The sequence below is a fragment of the Aricia agestis genome, chromosome 11, assembly GCF_905147365.1.
Source record: "Aricia agestis chromosome 11, ilAriAges1.1, whole genome shotgun sequence".
Classification (NCBI taxonomy): Eukaryota; Metazoa; Arthropoda; class Insecta; order Lepidoptera; family Lycaenidae; genus Aricia; species Aricia agestis.
The window spans coordinates 5,741,778-5,762,370 of NC_056416.1; the positions used below are offsets into that span (position 1 = coordinate 5,741,778).

Genomic DNA, 20,593 nt, shown 5'->3' on the forward strand with positions numbered 1-20,593 from the left:
GTTAAAGTATGTAGTCAAGTTAGGGTCATATGGGCTCTTAATGAAAAAAATCCCGTTGCGCCAAAATTCGTTCAACGCACCGTACATTTTCCAGGATAAAAAGTATTCAGCAAATTAGGCGTGAAGAGGTAACAGACAGACAGACACACTTTCGCGTTTATAATATTAGTATGTGCGTAAAGATCTATCAATGGGCTATCTAACACTGAAAGAATTTTTCAAATCGGACCAGAAGTTCCTGAGATTAGCGCGTTCAAACAAACAAACAAACAAACTCTGCAGAATTATAATATTATATAATATATAATATTATAGTATAGATATATTAATTGCTAGGAGTTGGGACAGCTAGGCCTTTTATAAAATAGACATCGTTAATAGACTTGCTAACAAAAGAGACAGGTTAACCGTTAAATGTAAAGTTTGAGCAAAGTTAGACGTTCTAGTAAAAGGTACGGTGGGGGTGGGAGGGCCGGGAGGTGGGGCTGTGCAGCTCCTGAAGGTCAGACGGCTGAAGCGTTTTCAGCGAATGTTGCAAACTGAAAAAGAAAAGAAAATGGCTAAAAATGTAAAAGCTTGCTGGTTATACTTGGCACGCCATAATATTATAATATAAACTATTTGACATTTCAATTTTGTATTATATAATGATAATCCATACTTAGAATTTAAATGCGAAAGTGTGTCTGTCTGTCTGTTACTTCTTCACCAACTATTAAATGTCAGTTCTCGCTGAAACAGACGAAGTGAGGCGCGAAGTGAGGATGTTACTTAAAATATACTCGATGACGCCCTCATCTCCAAGATTCATTTATCGCGCGGAACCGTACATTTTTCCTCGATAAATAGTTTCCTAAGGCCTTTCCCGGGACTAAATATATCTCCATACCAAATTTCAGCAAAATTGGTTCAGCCATAGACTTAATATATACTGTCGTTTTATGGGTTCAGCGTATAAAGGTAACAGACAGACAGACACACTTCCGAATTTATATTACTAGCTAATAGCTTAGCTTTGTGAGGGCTCAAGTCGTTTTTCTGCATGGTAATCTTCTTTAAGGCAGTTTTTTCTAGGGTTCCGTACCCAAAGGGTAAAAACGGGACCCTATTACTAAGACTTCGTTGTCTGTCTGTCGCCAGGCTGTATCTCGAAAACCGCTACAGCTAGACTTCTGAAATTTTCACCGATTGTGTATTTCTGTTGCCGCTATAACAACAAATACTAAAAACAAAATAAAATTAATAATGAAGGGGGGCTTCTATATTTAAATATGTAGCTATCCGTTTTGGTGCCGAAATTATTGACAATTTTAAACCGAATTTTTTGCAGTAAATTCCAGTATTTTAATTTTTAAATATACTTGTGGTCTATTCTACATGGAGTTCTTTAAAATTATTTATTTTAAATATTTTAAAAATAAAAATATCGCATCGTCCCTATTGTGTGCAGGGCTTTAACTGAAGAAACCGGTATTTATTTTTAACCGGTTTCACGAATTTACCCACGAAACATTTTGAAAAAGGTTTCGTTTCTCTAAAACAGTTTATGAACCGGTTTTTAAAAATGTGGGTATTTTTAAGTAACCGGTTATAATTTTCAATAAGAGAAATGATTTTCGGCCCATGTTCATACAACGTGCGTAATTGTCGACCATACTATTCACACTGAACAGACTGAGCATTTGCGAGCGCGAGCATCAAGTCGCGACTCGCGACTCGCGGCTGATCTCACTATAAACCGGTTTATTTAGGTATTTTCGGCCCATGTTCATACAACGTGCGTAATTGTCGACCATACTATTCACACTGAACAGACTGAGCATTTGCGAGCGCGAGCATCAAGTCGCGACTCGCGACTCGCGGCTGATCTCACTATAAACCGGTTTATTTAGGTTCCAAGTATCGTTCCAATTTGGTTCCGCAACGAAACCGTATGACAAATTTGGTTTAACCCTTAAATACCGGTTAATGTTGAACCGGTTTCAAGCGCTGATTGTATGTAACGATTCATTTGCCGCAATGCGCTCGCGCCAAACCACTCTTTCGCGCGGACACATATTGAAATCGAGGTAATTGGATAATAAACATGAAATAAGTAGAAAAAACTACATACGGACCACAGCTGCAGAAAAATGATACGGACCGACTTGTATGACAGTAAAAATAATATTATATAGATCACAGTTTGATGGCACGATTTATAATTCAAAGGGCAATAAGGTCTGGTTTATGATGTAATCAAAGTCGAAGGGTCACGTCACATTTTACGATAGCTTTATCATTCATACAAAATTATTATGAATTTCATTCATATAATCGTGTACTCGATTTGGAACTCGAATGACAGCCATTATGAATCTCAAATTCTCACTACCGGATTCTGACGCTTAAACGTATTAAAGCACAATTTAAAAAGTTGATATTATCAATAAGTTACCGTACTCCTCCGAAACGGCTTTACTGATTTTTACCAAATTTTATATGCATATTCAGTAGGTCTAAGAATCGGCTACTGGGTACTTATTATATTGATAAGTGCATTTGTAGAATAAATAATAGTAAATTATTACAACTCGAGACTGACGGCGACTATTGTTTGTGCGACGGGATAGCGATGGACGTTGCCATGGTGACATACTTATTTAGTCACTTCAATAAAATAATATGGGCGAAATACTTTATATAGCAATGAAACGTTTGCCGGGACAGCTAGTATAATATGTAACATTTTTAAAATTATGTTAATAATGTCTGTAAAACTCGCTACCTTTTTTTGGGCGACGGGATAGCGATGGACGTTGCCATGGTGAGTGGTGACATACTTATTTAGTCACTTCAATTAAGTAATATGGGCGAAATCAATGATGTTTTTATCATAAAATATCACTTGGCGAAATACTTTAGATGGCAAAACAACATTTGCCGGGACAGCTAGTAATTTATACATTTGTTTTTTTAAGTTGATTTTTTAAAAGATGTCTCTCTAGATTGACTTGAGTAAGGCCGGTATAAATAGTCAGTACTCAAGATGTATCTCGGTCTCAAGATACGGTTCAGGCTCTATGATTGTTTGGCTGTCAAAATTTGGACCAATCATAGAGCCGAACCGCATCTTGAGACCGAGATGCATCTTGAGTACTGACTATTTATACCGACCCAAGTATCAATCGTTATTGTAATTTTAGTCTTCGGCAAATCACCCTTATTTCTATGTAGTCGAAATATTAGCCAAGTTCACGTGCTAATACAGGTATTAATGTTGTGATTCCGACTTGCGATTCTGCTCACGTTCCCAGAGTACCAGATTACTACGTTTACATTTATACTACCTTCGACTGGACCTTAATGCTACTCGTAGCGGTGTAAAGTATAGAATAATTGGAATATATTTAGATAATGAATATTCATACAAATCAATGTTACAACTTACAATCTAAGCCTTTTGAAAGCTTTGCATAGCTATAAGGAGCGGTGATTTTTTTGTAAAGCAGATTATTGTAAATTTAACGTATTATTATTTATTTGGCAATGGCGATAATAAAAGGATGAACCAAAGATAAAGTTTTTTTTTCGGTACTGACGTAAAAGTGGAGCTTTTATTATATTCTTCATCAGCTTGTTTTTGCTAGACAGTTTCAATTTAGAATTTCTTCATAGTTATTAATAAAATCGTTATCTTAAATATTTAAAAATTCTCGTGTTACAATGTTAGGCCGCGTACTCCTCCGAAACGGCTTTACTGATTTTAACCAAATTTTATATTCATATTCAGTGGGTCTGAGAATCGGCTACTGGGTACTTTTTATATTCATGAGTGCATTTGTTGAATAAATATTAGTAAATTATTACAACTCGAGACTGACGGCGACCATTGTTTGTGCGACGGGATAGCGATGGACATTGCCATGGTGATTACTTATTTAGTCACTTCAATAAAATAATATGGGCGAAATACTTTATATGACGAAGAAACGTTTGCCGAGACAGCTAGTATGATATGTAATATTTTTAAAATTATGTTAATAATGTCTAATTTATACCGTAGATACATAACATAAATAATAATTGATGAATCTCCATTCTTCGGGTAGATGTAAAATTTAGTATCTTTGACATCTGTCAAGTGTCACCTCAGTTAACCCGTGACCACGCTCCGGCCGCTGGAAAGCAGCCGAAACGTCGGGAATAAGAAAAGTGCATAAAAATCAAATTGTGTAATGTAAGTGGTTAAAGGACATAATTATTTTTATCATCACTATCCCCGCTTTCCATCTAGCGTTAGAAACGATCAAAAGTCAAAACGATCAAAATTGTGGTGTATTAAAGATGGACGCGCCTACTAGGGAGGTAGTTGGAAAAAGTTGGAGTGGTTGCCCGACTACAGCGACGATCACTTCTCCACCAGCAGCCGCCAGAGTAGTGTGTTCAGTTATACAGTAATCTGTGTTTAATTTCCTCACCCAGCCATTGTACATACCGTACTGTACACTGTACGACATATACACCGGCACACTCGCCGCAGCTGTAGTTGACGACAGCACAAAAATGCCTCCTATTTTGAGCGTTTTGATCGTTTTTAACGCTAAATGGAACGCGGGGAATATTAATCTCTAGATGCAGTTGCTTGCAACTTTGCCAGCGTCAAGACATAATAAGAAAGATGAGATTTTTCCACATTTTCGACTGATTCTACTCTCATATCAGTCTCAGCGTGATGCCTTTCACGATAAATGGACTATCAGACACATCACACAATTATTTTTTTTATAATTATTTATGCACCTACTTAAATCAGTAGCTATAATATGTATATGCTTAAATCAGTTGTTCCTGAAATTAGCGTACTCAAATAAAGGTAAATTTAAAATACTCTTCAGTATTAGAATATTAACTATTTCGTATCTATTCTGTGATATACCTAAGTGTAGATTACTATAATTACCGTATGGGTTCCTACTTCCTACCTATCTTAATATTATCAATTATCTACTGAATGAATATGATTCATAACGGCAATAGTTTATTAACCTTATTTTTATGGGAACAGGTATCACCTAACCGATAGCGAAGTTCAAGGCAGCGTCTTCCGCCCTTTTATCAATAACATACAACTAGCGCCGCCACACGGCCGGCGGAGGAACTAAAGTAGTCCCATTGCGCAGACTCCGCGCCCGTCGCATACCACCTACAATCAATCCTCAAAATAAAACAATTCCTCCTGTTTTATAAATAATAACAATTTATAGAAGTGTATGTGAAGTGTGGACGGTAAGTGACTTTTATTTTTTATTGATAAAAATTGTTATTGGTGGCCAAATCGGTTCATGAAGTTCAGTGCATTTTATTGATGAATTTCGATACCTTTTGTCATATTAATGTCACAGTAACATAATGTAATATCAGTTTTTAGAATCAAGATTTAACCCTAAGTTTACAGGAATCTATAACACATTTGGCTTACTGGGTCAAAAAATCCCGCTTTTATGTACAAACTCTAAAGTAGGTTTATGTGCTCGATACCTTGTTGAGCTCGTTTTTAGTAATTAACAGTATAATAGGTCATTCCTTCAAGTAATAAACAATATAACGGTAATAATTTGTGTCAGAATTTGTATTATTAGCTTGGATTTTCGTGCTTGTTAGTGTGAGTAAGATATAATATTTCCTATACTTAGTGCAATTAAAATAATTTCTCAATGTCGACGGCTAGTGTGGTATTGGGACGCCGGAACATTTAGATTAATTAAACCAAAAAGTGTCTCCTTGTAATGAATAAGTTTAAATTAAAATGACCCTGTGATAATAATAATATCAATATTTATCATTATGATTTATGTCGAATGCCATATTTAGTAAATTTTAAAAATGATTTCGCGTCATCCGTGTAACTCAGCAATGGAAGAATTTATTCTTATAAGTCTAATATGTAAATCCAAATAATATTTGTCCCCTCTTCATTATTTAAATAAAAAATTTATTTTGTGTGTGAAAAATAAATATAGAAGAAAACATTATATTTGTCGTCACTAATTTGCTTTGTTACATAGTTGAGAGAGCAAAACATCTTTTGGTGCGTTGAGATGAGACTTCAGGCAGTTTTAAAATCGAAAGCGTTCCACTTAACTGATTTCTGACACGTGCATTCATGAGTATTTTCCTCCCAAAAAACTCGTAATTCACTGACGTAATGTTCTCATTGTCCTCTTGCATAACTCACTGCTTATTGTGCTTTTGTCCCTCAGCCCTCGTGGGAATGTAGGGCAAGTTCAGGGTCACTGCAAGCCCTTGCACCGGGGGTCCCTTTTGTTCCATCGCATCCGAGCATTTTGGCAATTACTAATATTGGGGAGTGTAACGAACATGTGTAATTTTCGATGATTTATTATTGATGAAAATATTTTATTAATTTTTATTATGGGTATATTATTTAAGCAAATCAAAATGGATGGATCAACCACCTCACTAAAAAAAAAAGATTTTTAAGATAAAAAAAATTGCAATTGAATAACAGCAAAAAAAAAAACAAAATGAAAACTTTTGGTTCCAAATTCCAACTTGAAAAGAATAGTAAATTCACTTATCAGTAACTGCTTAATAGTTCTTGCCTACTAAAAGCAAAATGTAGAAGCAAATTAAATTACTAAACAATCAGATGGGGTCACTTTACACGGGTTTCCGTTCCAGTAGATTGCCTATCTGTTATTTACTACTGGACTCCAGTTACTAGGCCCGTCTTATCACACAAAATATAAATCCACGATACTGGTAGTTAATTGCCCGCAACAATGTGGGGCTATTTTGACCCACCTTGGTATTTGAGGGTTTTAGTTACACTACATAATAATAGTATGAGTTTTTGCATAAAGAAGTTAATTCTGTTTATTTACGGGACTAAAAATAATATTATATACAGAATGTAACAAAACTAAGTGATAATACTTTAGAGTGTGTACGAGTTCCTTATAGAGTATCTAAATATCACCAAATGTTACGTATGTAGCTTTACTCGTAAGACCACCCTCATTTACTACGACTACAAAATTACAGATATATCCTTAACTAGAGTTACCAAGATAAAAGACTTGGGCGTTACGTTTGATTCAAAACTTTTATTTGATTGTCATATAGACGATATTATTAAAAAAGCCGCTCAAACTTTGGGATTCATAATACGCGTCTCGGCTAATTTCAGACACATTAAAACTCTTAAAATCCTTTACTGTAGTTTTGTGCGCAGCCATCTCGAGACTGCTCGTCTGTTTGGAACCCAGTTTATGACATATATATTAACCGTATTGAAAACATACAGAAGAAATTTCTTAGATACGTGCAATTCAGATCTGGAACGTACTTGAACAACTATTTCGATCGCTGCAAAAAATTCCATCTACTGCCTTTATCTGCTAGACGGAAAGTATCAGACCTGGCTCTTCTTATTAATTTAGCCAACAGCTCAGCGGATTGCGCTGATCTGACCAGCAAAATCCAGCTTCGCGTTCCAGCAGCCTCCAGAAGAAAGCGTGACCTACTGCATATTCAACACTATAGTACTAATTATCGCCAAAATTCTTATATGATCAGGGCTATTAGAATGTTTAATGAAATATCTCGAATAATTGATGTGGACCTATTCTTTACCAATGTAACAACTTTTAAGAAAGAATTTAATAATTTCTATTTTAATTGTAACCTGCGCAATTCTATTACTTAATACGTTATTACAATAATTCTTGTTCTGTTTTTCTAATTTTTTTCTAAAATTCTAAATAATTGTGACCATTGTCTATCGCTGCTTTGTTTTTATTAGCATTTTTCTATCTGTGGAAACTTTTAATTGGCCTTCTTGTATTGTATATTTAGATTCTATGTGTATGTTAGCTGTAAGTTTTCCAAAAATCAATAAAATAAAATAAAATAAAATAAAATAGAGAGTTCACTCTGAAAGTAGCAGCGCTGAAAGACCAAATTTTTTTTCACTTTTGTATGGGCAAGCGCCCCAGCCCCCAGCAGCGTCACGAGTTTCCCCATACAAAAGTGAAAAAAAAATCGTCTTTCAGCCCTGCTACTTTCACAGTGAACTCTCTACTAGGAACACGTACACAACCTAAAGTATTATCACTTAGTTTTGTAACACCCTGTATATTTTATTTTATGCTCAATTTTTGCATGGCACTCAATGGGTTAAATCAAATCGCTAATCACTATACATTTTTGTGAGCACTATGACTTTGGGAGCACTGTACATTATTTGGAGTTGGGACATAATATTAATTTTGTAATTTGTTCAGGCATTATTTGGTATGAAACCTGTCACCATTATAATTAGGTTTATACTTAGTACATTTTGCATCAAGCAGTTCACGGTTTGCGATCATGAAGAGAATTTTATTTTTCATCTAACAGCATCATTATATCAACGAAATAAGGATCAATATCGTATAATTCGATGTATAATAACTTTATGCAGCACGAGTTATTTCGGTAATATCAGATTTTGTACAAAAAATAACCTTTATGAGTGACTCGTTAGTTTTTATTACGTACAGAGGTCGTCTGGTCAAAGTACTGACCTGCCGCAAATTGCGCTAAATATAGCTGGAATGCATTGGAATAGAATTTTGCAAAAAAACGCTGGTTTGGATCATTGGATTGAAATTTGGAATAATGTAAACCCACTTTATTACTATTATAATTACATAGACAGTTATAAGTGTTCCGCGAGGCTTCGCTGTGATCTAAAAGTTAGCCTTTGTCCTTCCCGTGGTTTACTCCATTTCTGTGCCGAATCCATAAGTATTTTACTTGAGTACTAAAATTTTAAATGCAAAAGTGTGTCAATCTCTTAAGTCTTCACGAACCACGCCGTGTTTGTTTGTTTGAACGCGCTAATCTCAGGAACTACTAGTCCGATTTGAAAAATTCTTTCAGTTTTAGATATCCCACTTATCGAGGAAGGTTATAGGCTATATTTTATCACGCTGAGACTAATAGGAGGGAAGAAATAGAGGAAAATGTGGAAAAAACGGGGGAAATGATTTGAAAGGGCTTATCTCACGAACTACTGGAGCAATTTTTCTGTTATTTGGCACAGATAAGAAGTAGACCACGTGAAGTATCATAGCTTATTTTTTGTGGACTAATTCGTCTGTGAAATATCTTATTTACGCGGACGAAGCCGCGCGGAACATCTAGTATAATATACAAATGAAAGTAAAAAGAAATACGGGAAAATAAATGTTAAATACCCTTATCAAAGTCGAAATGATCTTTGATTTTTTATTTCATGGTAAATACATAATATTTGTAAAGGACTATAATACATAAAGAACGGTAAAGGAAAATTTAGGTAACAAAAGATTTTGTAGAGATTCCTAGTTCAAACACATCAAAAATAAAATTTTGTTATGTTACTTCAATGGCAAAATGAAAATGAGTGGAAATCCCACTTCAAAGGTAAGAATTTGCTTTATCAAAATTGCCAACATGGTATTGATATATTTTTTTGAACTTTTGTATTGTTGATAATATAATTCTAAATTCTCTGTATATAATATGTAGGCTTCTGTCAGACGAACGGCACGTGTCGGCAGCACGCGTCGGCGGCAGTCGGCGGCACGCATCGCACGTATTGCACGCACGCATGCCGTCGACTGCCGTCGACTGCCGCCGTCCACAGTTTATGATGCTTGTAACTTTCTTGTAACTTATATTTGAAAAGTGAGTACGGTAATATTATTGTAATAATAACATTACCATTTGCCGGCCCTACTCACTTTTCAAAAACAGTTAAAAATGCAAAACATGTTAAATCCACTGTGAATAATCAACTTTTTTAAGATCGCTAGTTTGACGTTAAAGTAATATTGCTCATGTCAAACGATGTCGCTTAGTAGAGGTAGTGGTAGGCCCCCAGTTCTGACGTACCGCCTAATAAAGGTAAGCGTCCACATGTCGGTATCGTATGCAACGGACGTCTCGCATCAAACGGATATTTTTTTCACAGTACGTCCACTGTGTTGGCAACGTACGGATTTTTTGAGCATTCATTTACTAGGCTTGTCAGTAGTCCGTAGTCCGTACGTTGACAATATGTTTCATGTTGTACGTTGACAATGTGCCGTCGACTGCCGCCGACACGTGCCGTCGCCTGCCGTGGACTGCCGCCGACGCGTGCCGCCGACACGTACCGTTCGTCTGTAAGCGCTCTAAAGGAAGACTTAACACAAATGATAGAAAAAACATATTTTTCCAAAATTATTCTAAATTATGTTTATACTTAGGTAAGTTCATAATTTATCTTAAAATCAGACCCTAATACTAAGACTTCGCTGTCTGTTGTCTGTCCGTCTGCTGTATGTCAGACGGCTGTATGTCCGTCGGTCCGTCTGTCCGTCCATCGGTCTCCAGGCTCTCAAGATTCAAGAATCGCGCTATCTTTTTGCCTGTTTTTGCTCTATAGTGGTACGGAACTCGTCGTGCCCGAGTTCAACTCGCACTTAGCTGATTTTATATGAGCAGATACATACCAATTTGATGGTGAAACTTTATCTGTCTCATATTTTATTATGGTTATCCCATGATTATTTAAGAACTTTGTCCACCGTATGCGTAGGCTGAATTTTATACGATCAATGACCATTATCGTCAATAAAACATTAAAATTTACTTTATTGATATATATTTTGCATTTTGCAGTGAACTCATACCTTAGAATAATAATTTAATCATTAATTTAACTTCATCTTACTGCGTATGCGATTTTCGAATTCGTTTTTCGTAATTGGACATCTGAATGCATGGAATGAGTAGAGAATACATTTTTTCTGAACGGAACGAATTCCACACGTAGGTTCGCGTTTGTGCTAGTCTCACGGAATTCCAAATCGAAAGTCCGCAAGGAAAACGTTGTGTATCCGGCCAGCCTTACTGTATACTCTATATTGGCAGGGTGACGTATTCCCCAATATCACCCACGAGGTCACGATCCATCCCCCCAGATTGGAGGTCACGTTGCCGGCGCGTGATATTAATGACTACCCAAATTAATTTACTTGCACCCAATAAAGCTTCTGATTAAAGTTAACGGTGACATTTAGATGAAGCCCTAGTTAGGTGATTAACTTGTTCTAGTGTTAGGTAATGCTCACGTTTTACGGCGCAGTCTAGTGGTTTACAGCTTAGTTATAAACTAGGAGACCAACAACTAGTCCAGGTTTTCTTGAAATAACTATTGTTATAAATTTTGAAATTGAAAAATGAAAGTTACAGAAAATGACAAGCGGCAACCGAATTAAGAAATTCCGTAACGAAAATAAACCTAACACTTTCACTCCGACCGGCACAGGGGTGCGGCGTTGTTTCAGTTCGGCAGACTTCGGCACGGTGTTTATGTGCGTGCGACTAGACGTATGCGGGTAGGTCCCATTTTCTGCAGGTACTCACCAGCTATTGCTATGCAATATATTTACCGCGGCAGTGCGGCCTAGTGCTACACGTATTTTTAGTTACCTTCTAGATGCGAATCAAGGTCATAAAGTACTAGAGTAACTAGACCAACTCCTTATAATTTTATGTCACGCATTGCTCATTGCCACCCCTTGTCCTCGGCACGGCTGGGTCCCACCGACTCAATACCCCTCAGAAAACCGAATACCTAATTGGCGATGGGATTTTTTTCAGACAGAGCCTGTAGCCATGACGTTTTCTTTATCGCTTCTTTATAAAATCGTCATTAAAATGTATGGACTTGACATTTATACGTGGGAGAGCCATGCTTCGGCACGAATGGGCCGGCTCGACCGGAGAAATACCACGTTCTCACAGAAACCGGCGTGAAACAGCGCTTGCGCTGTGTTTCGTCGAGTGAGTGAGTTTACCGGAGGCCCAAATATCCCCTACCCTATTTCTTTCCCTACCCTCTCCTATTCCTTTCCCATCCCTACCCTCCCCTATTACCCTATTCCCTCTTAAAAGGCCGGCAACGCACCTGCAGCTCCTCTGATGCTGCGAGTGTCCATGGGCGACGGAAGTTGCTTTCCATCAGGTGACCCGTTTGCTCGTTTGCCCCCTTATTTCATAATAAAAAAAAAATTATAGACGAGTCAAATGTCAATTTATATTACTACGAACTTCTTCTAAGGAAAACTACTTGGCTAAAAGACCAGGGAAACCACCCACACGGGCCACAGCACTAGAGAAGTTTCATGTGTATTGTGTAAAACTCCTCGACCATTGCCAAATATAAGGATTTAGAGTATCAATCCAAACAAAAGCAATGTTATTGAACTCTGCTAATGTATTCTATTCATACGTTTTAGACAGCCATGCTAATTATGTGTCCACAAAAGATCACACGTCCTCTGTAGCTCAAGGCTAGTTTTTGTAGCATACTGCAAACATTTCTGAATAGAATTCCATTATCCATATTAGAATGAAAAGTAAGTTAGGTAGGTTTAGTATTCTGTTTTTCCATCAGTTGTAATTATAATACAGGGTGTAACAATTAACAAAGTGATACTATAGTGTGACAGTAGCAGCGCTGAAAGATTTACGGATTTACTTTCGACTTCCATGTTTATATGAGAAATGTAGTCGTCATGAAGTGGACAACAACCGTGCGACAAATTAAAAAATGTCTCTTTCGGCATTGCTTTTGCATCTTCACAGTAATCTCTTTTTAAGGGACACATACACCCTTAATTATTTTGTTTTGCTACACTGTTTAAAGTAGCGTAATAAAGCAGTATTCTTCACTGTTTTTTTATGAAATAAGGGGGGCAAACGAGCAAACGGATCACCTGTTGGAAAGTAACTTCCGTCGCCTATGGACACTCGCAGCATCAGAAGAGCTGCAGGTGCTTTGCTGGCCTTTTAGGAGGGAATAGGGTAATAGGGGAGTGTAGGGAAGGGAAAAGCGTAGGGAATTGGGCCTCCGGTAAACTCACTCACTCGGCGAAACACAGCGCAAGCGCTGTTTCACGCCGGTATTCTGGCCGGCCCATTCGTGCCAAAGTATGGTTCACCTACTGTATATTATGCAAATCCATACTAATATATGCGAAATGCCCAAACCGCTGGAACGCTTTTGTTGGTGGAGATACCTTGAGTTCTGGGAAAGGACATTTTTACCCAAGAAAAATTCACAGTTACAGTTAAAAAAATTCACTCGTGAGTCATGCTCATGATCACGAATTTTGGCGCAACTGAGTTGCGGGCGCCTAGTTGCAAAATAAATACAAACAGCTTTTACTCAACTCCCTGTGAGCTTTTAAACGTTGTTGATAGTCGCTTAAAGCTCTATGTAGGTCGCCATATTTTACGTATCACAAACACTGGAGTGTAATTACATTTAATGTACTGGAAATGGTATAATTGTGTACTTTATGGAGCTTTGAGATGTAGGGTAATAGTTTAATGATAATGGTTAAGCCACGGAAGGATAAATTGAAGTTATACTAAAATGCTAAACCGTAAGCGTTTTGTTTAAAAAAATATCGACATTCAACGGCAAAACCCGTAAAGGGCGAGAGAGAAAGATATATTTTTATAAAACATCAAAGGCAAAAGATAATAAAAATCGGTCAAGTGCGAGTCGGACTTGCGCACGAAGTTCCCTACTGTTATAGATCAAACATACACCAAAAATTGTATTTTTGTATGGGAGCGCCCCTTAATTTTATATTTTATTTTAATATTATTCTTAAATATAAAAGTAGACATATAATTAAGGCCTTTGTAAAAATATCGTGTGCCTACCTGTTGCCATTATAAACATCGAGCAAAAAAGGCCCAAAAAATCACGTTTGTTGTGTGGGTAAATATTAATTTTATTTTGTTTTTAGTACTTACCTATTTGTTGTTATAGCGGCAAGAGATATACACAATCTGTGAAAATTTCAGAACTCTAGCTATAGCGGTTCTTGAGATACAGCCCGGAGACAGACAGACGGACAGACAGACATCGAAGTCTCATGAATAGGGTCCTGTTTTCACCCTTTGGGTACGGAACCTTAAAAATGAAGGAGTACAATCTTTGCGTTTTTGCTTTAATTTTTGCTTTTGCTTGTTGCTTTCAACTTAAAACTATTTCACTAAGTAAGGACTAGTATACGAATGCTTAACAGCAGCCATTATAATATAGCTACTTTCATAGCCAATGGCTATGTAAAAAGCGTGCACAAGGTTTATGCTATAGCAATTTTGAGCAACCTAGGAAATTCATCATGGTGGTCACAAAAACTCACTCATCACTATGTTCATCTGCTAAACATCGCAATAATATTATTTAATATATACCAGTGACCCCAGCATGAGTATCGTCAGTCATCGGCCGCATCCGCCTGGTTCAACGCCACCGCGACCTTCGTGTTGCTACGAACTTGGGCTAAATATACCTAAATAGAGGTCATGCATTTTGCCGTCACGCCTTATGTCACTAAGAGCCGCAGTCAGAGACATTTAATGATGATTAAACTTTAATTGAATGAAGAGTTTGACAGATAATGTATGAAGCTTATCTCAAAATCTTCATTTAATCCTTCGATCGCGGATTCTTGGAAATCTATTGTTATCGCGGTCACCGGTGTCCTTATGTTTTGATTAATGTTCGTCTCTGAGTGACGTGCGGCAGTAAATGTTCCCAAAACAATTATGTTGATGTTCGTGCGGGAACCGTAAATTTTTCAGTGCATTTGCACTGTCATTATGTAGCCTTATGCCATATGTTGCCAAATGAAGCTGTTACTAGTGCAGGAACCGTACATTTTTCAGGGTAAAAATGTCCTATTTTCTTTTCCTGGGACTCCTGGGAGTCTATAAGTATCTCCACACGAAATTTCCTCAAAATTGTTTCTGCGGCTTTAGCAAAAGAGACAGTAGACAGACAGTGACATGCAGTAACACTGTCGCATGTACCTGTATCAGTTAGTTTTGTTACACCTTGTATAATATTAGGTCCGAGAGATATAAGATAATATCGATAAGATAAAAGGTATTTCTAGGTAGGTAACCGAAAAATTAGGAATTGTTGCGCAAAAAAAAAGTTGCGGGTACTTTTAGAAATGGAATAATTTTTCCTAATTAAAATTTGACATTGAAAATTAATGAACCGTCACGTTTTGTGAACTCTCATTTGCATTTCAAACACAGATTAAATTGAACGCGTTTGATAAAGTCATGTTGCCGGCCAAAAAAACGACTTGGCCGGTTGCCAGGCAATTTTAGAAAAAAAAATAACCCCCCAGACAATGCATCCGTCGGAGGCCGAATTTTCAATTTGCGTAGCCATCATCTTATTTACTCAGACGTACATAAATTATTTTTTTATTGCACTGCTGCACTCCGATCATTGGTTTGACATTCAGACGGTCTAGCCAAAACGCGCCCGTGATATGCAAATTTAAATCTTGTGCGCCTCAGTTAAATCATATTTTAAAATGGATACTGTCAAAGTCGAAAGATCGTTAGGGCTGTAATTTTCACGGTTCGTATAAGTGGCGTGAATATTTTAAAATATGCGTCAATTCATGAGTGACGCTGTAGCGGCCGTATAGTTAAGTACTAAAATTAAATTAATTATATTTTAACTTGATTTTAATCAGAAGGAAATAATTTTACTTACAAACACAATAATATACTTATGTTAAGCATTTGTGTATCATCCCACAAAAAAAATTACGTATTGAGTTATGAATGCAATTATGTTCTTTTGATTATTTAGAACAAGACTGCATTCATAACTTAACAATTATTTTTTGTGTGTTAATACTCAAATGCTTAACAGCGGCCATATAAGAAACCATTTCTTCCTGTATAAGAACCCTTATAACGCCACTTGGAAACAAACAGCTAGATCTATGTAATATCAAACCGAAATACATTGATAAAGCGTCTTAAACGCTATTAAAAATTTGGCAATTCAGGAAGAGCACATTATATTGCCTCGATGATTACTTTTGTGGCAAATAGCTACAGCCAAGCTAAAAAAAATAATACATCCAACACAAAATCACGTGAACATTATTATATCGTAAAATAACTGACTACTCTAGACTACTTGTAGAAAATAAACACATCATACGTTTAGAATTTAGGGGAAACCCCAATTTTAAAAATTTGTAAAAATATCGACAACCCTAGCACCTAACACTTCAAGGGCAAGGATACAAAGTGCTCATTTATTGGGCAACTCTCTGGTGCCGCGATATAAAATACCCATTCCATTGTTCTCCCGCTATTACTTTAAAAACACCTTTGTACCAATCAAAGGCAAATAACAAAGTAGAACATTACTAGCCTTTTGAACCTTACTGCCATGATCATTAGGTCGAAGTGTACGGTTTTATGTTGACTTGATTATGAAAATCCAAGAGTTATAAATCATCATATAATTTTCATGTTTTTTTATTACCTGGGTTTTGAAATTTGAATTAGGCTGTTGAGTAACAGCACTTGTCATATTGTAAAAGAACCAAAACCACACAACAGTTATCTGCTTAATAAGATTTTGATTAAATTACAATAATTATATTAATCAACTATATTCAGTTTAACTTTTTCTTCACTTGAACCAAATACTAAATTATACAATTCGTCTATGCTTATATTTATCCATTTCAAGTCGATTTTATCTTAATACTAGCTGTCCCGGCAAACGTTTCTTTGCCACAAGTATTTTGCCCGTATTATTTTATTGAAGTGACTAAATAAGTATGTCACCATGGCAACGTCCATCGCTATCCCGTCGCACAAACAATGGTCGTCGTCAGTCTCGAGTTGTAATAATTGACTACTATTTGCTCAAAAAATGCACTTATCAATATAATAAATACCCAGTAGCCGATTCTCAGACCCACTGAATATGCATATAAAATTTGGCTAACCCGGCGAGAAGAACCGGCGTAAGAAACTCGCACGGGGCCATCTTTTAATAAAAAGATGAAAAATTACAATTTAAAACATATACAGTACAACACGGTCACATTAACCTGACGCACCACTGGAATGTACATGCAAGCATCGTAATGACGTCATAATTTTATTTTAATCACTACATTTTCTTTTATTTTCGTTGTTCCAGGTAAATGGTGTTCGAATTGTAAACGTAAACTGCCATATGCAATAACAGTTGCCTTATCTCGTGTGTGTGGTCTCGTGTAAACGTGGAGCAGATTGCGAAGAGGAGCGCCGGGCTCAGCCCGGTACACGAAGCTGGAGACAGGTGAGATTTTTAACAAGGTTTTATTAGCTTTTGTTTTTTAGTAACATAGTCACTAGTGTTAGTCCTGAAGCACAGAATATATGTATATTAGCCTGAAGTTTTCTGCATCTTAATTTAACATTCAGTTTTTCATTAATATTGATATTACAGACGATCATGTTAAGCAATTTGATATACTTAATACGCGCCCTTAATATGTTAAAAAAACCTGTATTATTGAAATATAATTAAAACACGCAAAAAAATATTAAAAAACGCCATCAAGTTGACGCACAGGGATACTCACCATCAACGCCCTCTGCCCCTAACATGCAGGTACTAATAAAAAGTGTCGAGGTCAAATCAAGGTCAAAACAAGGTAAAATATCGTTCCAAAAACATATTATAAAATTTATCTGGTACCAGCACGCCGCCGTTTGAAAATAAAATAATCGAGAAATAATATGAAAATAAACTACGAGTACTATAATTGATATTTATTGAATCTAAGATAAAAACCTGTTCATTCTATAAAGAATCTGCACTACTGGTGGATTAGTATACTCAGCTTTTAGCATAATGAGTGTTTTAATTAAAGGAAATCCCTGTGTCGGGCGAAGTCAGGTGTGATTAATTAGCTCCGACTATCTCCGCCCATTATCTATGGGCACGATTTTGTAGATTCGCGGGAATACTTGGTACCAGATAAGGTACTATAAATTAACACTTTTTATTCGTACTTTTTGTTTGTTGCATGTAAATAATTGTAGAGAGGTAGAGACGAGAATCTGTATGCCTGGTTGGATTCAATATTTAGCTTTTGAAGCTTTTTTGATAAAATATAAGGTTCTCAAACTGAGTGCCAAAAATATTAGTTTGAGGCAAGGATATTATTTTTAATATTTCCAACGATTAATGTCACTATTTACTGTTACTGACAGAAATTACAGAAATGTAATATGTACGTCTTAATCAATAGCTTGTCTGGTGTGAAATTTTGGTACCCGATTTTTAGGAGTGTATAATATGATTTGGTACCATAATGAACTCTAGTCCTAACCCTGATTTTTAACGCAAATTTCTATTACGACTGCTTAAAAATCTCGTCTTTCTCACGTCAATCAAATGGCAATATTATTTTACATCATAATAAAATGCAGTCTTTATGATCATCGCTTGCAGCGATGACGCGATCCTCTCTCCTTCAAATCACACTTGATTGGCTTTCATTGAACTGCATCATTTGGTGGTGCGATTTTGCAATACTGACTTTGCTGGAAGTTTTGCGTTTTAATACTGTCATTATCTCTAAATTTACTTTATATCACGTTTATTATGAGTGCGCGCTGTATTGCAAGAAGTTGCTCTATTGTATATTTTAATTATGAGTATTACTCAGGGCGAGCGAAGCGAGCCCTAGTATATCTCACAAGTCACAACTGGTACATTTTGTGGTACACTTTACGGAAAAACTATCACGCCTATTGATTTACGCTTTAACACACTAATTTTCATTTATATGTAGATGTGTTATCATCAGTCAGTCAAGGTTTTTATATGTATTTGTTTTCATCAGTCAGTCAAGGTGTGAGGACGCGAGCCCTCACAAAGCTCGGCTTTTAGCTAGTTATAATATTATTTATTACACAGTAGACCATCTTTGTTCGAGACCCCCGTTCGCTCGCACGCACACATAAGCGTAATCTCAGATAACTTAATAGACACACACAGTTGATGTGTATCAACGCATAATGTTACGCGTGTTATCACACAGGGGTGTGCAGTTGATAAGAAAACCATCCACGTGGGTGAAGCTTTTGATTTTATTCATTCATGACTTATCCGCTTGGAAATGTTATAGAGGTGTGAACACAGAAATAAATCAAGATAGAACGGCTAAGCGGGTGGAATACGCGTGTTTTAATCTTGCACAAGTGAGCAAGATTTGTTGAACGTTCATTTAGTCAGCGCGCACGTCTCGACTTGATTACACCGGAGCGGTTGTGCAAAAATGCATCATTGTGCAGTGTCTAATTGTAAAAACAGAAGTACGAAAGAGAATCGGTCAAAAGGAGGTATTTCTCTCCACGGGTAAGTTATTTGTTCTAACTAAATGCAAAGCAAAAATTTACACGATCTATTTCTTAGCAACGCACGCGCGTCGCCGTTCTATCTTGATTTATTTCTGTGAGTGTGAATAACATAAAATATTGCTATGAAAATGTTGTGTTGTCAAGGTGGCAGCATTGGCAAGATGATATCAAAGTCTAGTACCTGTAGACCTATAATGTTGTTGAATGTAACTTATTTTATTCCCTATGGTTTCGAAACTAGATTGTCTACACTTAAGTATATCAATAAAAATATAAAAGGTCCCAAAATAAATATTGCGTCTGGTATTGTTGTTTGATTTGATGTTTATTAATTACTAACTAGCTATTTGACCGAGCTTTGCTCGGTATTCGATAAAACACGAATGAATGACATTTTCTAGAAATAATTTCTAGCTAGATCGATTTATCGCCCCCGAAACCCCCTATATACTAAATTTCATAAAAATCGTTGGAACCGATTCCGAGATTCCAATCCTACTATCCTACTAATATTATAAAGGCGAAAGTTTGTTTGGATGTATAGATGTATGGATGTATGGATGTTTGTTACTCTTTCACGCAAAAACTACTGAACGGATTTTAATGAATCTTTACAATAATATAGCTTATACATCAGAATAACACATAGGCTACAATTTTAACCGACTTTCAAAATGGGGGAGGTGTTATGTTCGTTTCCTTATGTTCAACGATTACTCCGCCGTTTGTTAACCGATTTTCAAAATTTTTCTTTTGGTATATTAGGCCTGGAGATACTGACACAAATTCTTGGTCATTTGTATCAGTATGGCGGTTTTACAGGGGTATAATTACGTAAAGGCAAAAAGGAAAATAATTGTCATAGCGCTCGCACTGGCAGCCCAAACGCGTGGGCGTTAATCGAACGTGTCGGATAAATAACGAGTGTCGAACGATTTGTTCCACAAAAATGCTTGTATTTTCAGATAGTCGAAAAAAAATAAGTAGGCGAAAGCCTAATGCCATACTTGTCGGGTGCGGCTTACTACTAGGGTTCCCAACCCTCCCGGATTGCCCGGGAGACTCCGGTAATAATGCTTAACCTCCCGTCCTCCCGGAGAACGATAATTTCTCCGGTTTTTCAAAAAACTGATAATTATTGCACAATTTATAACTGACTTAGTGAAAAATTGTAAGATGAAGTTGGATTGGACAATCCTATTTAAATCTGTTCGAAGAAATTCGCTTGGATTAACGACTACCTTACGAAATTGAACTGAGACTATGTTCCTTCTCAACCCCCCCCCCCCCTATAATTCTCCCG

General features: G+C 36.6%; 1 protein-coding gene across 1 annotated transcript in view; it reads left to right on the top strand.

Moving 5' to 3' along the window:
- Positions 1 to 17,128: 17,128 nt before the first annotated feature.
- Positions 17,129 to 20,593, top strand: part of LOC121732033 (ecdysone receptor) — a 254,008-nt gene continuing 250,543 nt past the window's right edge. Inside the window, exon 1 of the mRNA XM_042121785.1 lies at positions 17,129 to 17,218. The gene's annotated coding sequence lies outside the window, so the exon portion shown is untranslated. The remainder of the gene's footprint in view (positions 17,219 to 20,593) is intronic.